Here is a 3,594-nt window from a genome sequence, read left to right as displayed (position 1 = left end):
TTCTGGCGAGCGCACACGCCCTATAGCAAAAACCTCTCTAAAAAAAAAAAAAGAAAGAAAGAAAAAAAAATGCCCAGTGTGCTTCTGTTTTCAAAATTTTTCTGCTGCAGTAACCCATTCTAACTGTCTGAATCTTTTTGTTTTTATCTAACCTTCAAATTTACCTCTCCTGGGCCCCTTTCTCTCAGACCTTGCCCTCTGTGAAAACCAAGTGAGTTATAGGTGATTATTGGGTTGAACAGGGATTAGTGGGTTGATGCATTAGTTTTCTCTCTCTCCCATAGACAACCAACCCCACGTATTCCCTCCCAGCAGTTAAACACTGTATGGAGGGAGCTTAGTTCCCGATGCCAAACATGCTTTAAATCCTGGTCTTGGCAGCTTGAAAAAAACATGCAGGGTGCATATGCATGCACATCCAAAAACCTAATGAGATGGGAAAAGAAAGGATTGTGGTATGTGATCAGGCCTCAGGCCCCATTGGGGGGTATTTTCTCTCTCTCTCTGTCTCTGTCTCTCTCTCTCTCGTATGCACTTTTTTTTTTAAGGTAATCGTGGATTTTTAAGGTAATCATGGAATTTAACCACAGCTTCTGTGAGCAAAGCTTTTTCCTAAGAGGAATAATTGCAATGGTAAGTATTTTTCTTAGACTAATGGAAAGGCTATTTTTTTAGTGGGATGGGGAGGAGTATAAATTAAAATTTCTCAAAATATGAGAAGAAAAGAGTTAAGAAGAAAAATAGAGAAGTAAGACATTTAAGGGACACAGAAATGGATAATTGTCTATTGATGATTACGTGTATGATATCTTCAACCAGACTGGTGTGAAGTGTGTTCATGTTGGGTAAATTCACTTTACAAGCTGTAGTGATGTATAGTGATTGAATGTATAAAATAAATTAAAATTTATATATATATATATATATATGTATATATACGTCTCACTGCAAATAATATTTTCTTACTTTAGAACTGAAACCATGGAACTGTCCAATGACCAGCTATTTCATGGTTATGTTCAAAGGATTTACCTTTCCAAAGAAAGGGAAGCAGCAGAGATCCTAGCACATGTTTCCTTGCAGATGATAGTACATTACTTTATATTAATTGAAGTATAAGAGATCCTGATAACTATGAAAATTATTCATTCAACAATTTTCCTATAATTTCTTCATTTTGGTAGAATTGAAACTAGTTATCTAAAATTATTTATTTAGGCCTTCAAATCACATCATAAAATATTTTAAATGATTTATTCTCAACCTTACTTAAAGGAACAAAAATGGGCTCCTCAAGAGATGAATTTGTGGAGCTAGTAGGTGATGTGTTGGTTAAGGTGCTGGACTCCCACATGGCCGACTGTGGTTCAAATCCCACACCCAGTGGCTTGAAAATCACACCGGGAATGAGTGCATGCATGCTCAAAATTCCAAGAGAAGAACTGGAGGAGAAAGGGTGGTGGCATGGCCATCCCTCCCCCACACAGAGAGGTGATTTCTCACTTTTTCTCCCACGGTCTCTCTCTATCTCCCTCTGGTGAGTGCATATGCCCTATGTCAAAAACCTTAAGAAAAAAAGAGAGAGCGCTGAATTTGCTATACTAGAAATGAACGCACATCTGCTCTACCTATAACATACCTACACCACCAGGTCATTTGATGCTGTCAACCTAATAAGAAGACTCTGGCATAGTAAGTGAAATAAAAGTGGTTTATTTGCATCAATGCTTATGATGAATTGCCCAAATGAACAGACTCTGATTTCCCACATGCTCATCCACATGACAACCAAGAAAAGATGGTTTATAGAACAAAAAGAAGGGCAAGTAGAGGGGCGGTTTGTCAAGAGTTTACATTGGCCCATCTAAAATAACGCAGGCAGGACCAGCAGATGGTGTGATGGTTACGGTTCGAGTTCTGGACCTGGTGACTTAAAAGTTATGCCAGGTGCATGTGTGTGTGTGCCCCAAATCCCAAAAGGAGAATGATCTTGATCACCCCCCCACCCCCCAGGGAGTGATTTCTCGCTATCTGCTCTCTGTCTCTCTTTCTTTCTAGTGATTGCATGTGCCCTATAGCAAAAACCTCTCTTAAAAAAATAAATAAAATAACACAGGCAACTGATTGGCTATATCTTATTCCTTACATCATGAACTCTGAGAACACTAGGATGAAGGTAGTGTCGAGGTCATAGTGTAGCATTACATTTTGTTTGCTGTAAGCTAAAACATGCCTTTTGGCCAATAACCCTGATAGGTGTGGGGCAGAAGCAAACTCTCAGGCTCGTGTTCAATCAGGCTTTTACAATTTAAATGAACCACATATTCTGCAGACTGTTCTGAACTGCATTTCTTTCAAAGTGCTCACCACAGCTCTGTGATGGAAGAAGTAAAGACTGGGAACTACATGGATCTTTCCACCATTGAGTCCCCAGACCCCTCTCCTGACCTAGAGTCACTTCTCATGTTTTTTCTTCTTTCTTTCTCTCATTTCTAAAAAAATAATAATTTATTTATTTAATTTTATTTGTTACCATTTTTTTTCTTTTTACTTTTGTCTACATTTATTTTATGCTGACTTTATTCCCGTGCCATAAGTTTTTGTTTCTTCAGTTTCTTTTGGGATATCTTTTTCTTCTGTGCAACTTCCTCTTCTGGTTTAGGAACAATTGCTCCTTTTCAGTGAGGATCATCTCGATGTGGCAGGGGGAGCTCATGTATGGGTTAATCCGTCCATGAGCTCTGTAAGTACTATGGCGCATCTTTGGTGCCTTATTCACCTGAATGTGCTCAATGACCAGAGAATCTACATCTAACCCCTTAAGTTCAGCATTACTCTCTGCATTTTTAAGCATGTGCAGCAAAAATTCAGCACTCTTTTTGGGCCACCGACCTTGTGTCCAGCCCCACTGTTTAGCCTGGGCACATCTACCAGCTCCACCACTGTAACGACGGAATGGCACACACTGCTTCTGTAAAGTGACATCCTTCAGATACTTGGTCGCTTTTCGGATATGCATACCCTTGATGGCCTGGGCAGTTTCACGAGTGTTCTTAAAGTGAACCCGAAGATTTGAACCTCTTGACTTGCATGACTTTGTGGGGTTCTCTGGGTCAAGTGAGTAGTGAACCATTTTCAAAGATCACCTCAGGCCGCTAAGGAGAAGAGGAAGATCATCTTTTTTTTTTTTTTTTTAAAGTATGACCAGAGAGGGGCACAGAAAGAGAGAGAGAGAAAGGGGGAAGTGAGAAAGCAAGTCACCATTATCCAGGACATAAATCGTAGTCAGCCATGTGGAAGTCCAGCACCTTAACCACCATGCCACCTGCAGGGCTCCATTGTGATTTATACATACAATTATTATACATATTTGTTGGTGTACATCTTGTGGAGGTACCGTGTGGTTTTTCAAAGCCTATATACAGTGTGTAAAATCAAATAAAAGATACAGACATATTTATTTTATTCAACATTTGAAGGCATTTTTTTTTACAGTAAACAAAATGATGTAACAAACAGTAATAGATTTATGTGACTATCACCCTTTCTTCATGCAATGTTCCTAGAATTTATGATGTAAGGAATAATGTATAG

General features: G+C 39.1%; 1 pseudogene; it reads right to left on the bottom strand.

The window, feature by feature from the left end:
- Positions 1 to 2,608: 2,608 nt before the first annotated feature.
- Positions 2,609 to 3,133, bottom strand: LOC106733434 (60S ribosomal protein L17 pseudogene; annotated as a pseudogene).
- Between the last annotated feature and the right edge of the window lie 461 nt (positions 3,134 to 3,594).

Source organism: Tupaia chinensis, unplaced genomic scaffold, assembly GCF_000334495.1.
Source record: "Tupaia chinensis unplaced genomic scaffold, TupChi_1.0 Scaffold143746_1, whole genome shotgun sequence".
In the NCBI taxonomy this organism is placed as follows: Eukaryota; Metazoa; Chordata; class Mammalia; order Scandentia; family Tupaiidae; genus Tupaia; species Tupaia belangeri.
The sequence above is the reverse complement of the archived record's forward strand: the minus strand, read 5'-3'. Positions and strand labels throughout refer to the sequence as shown.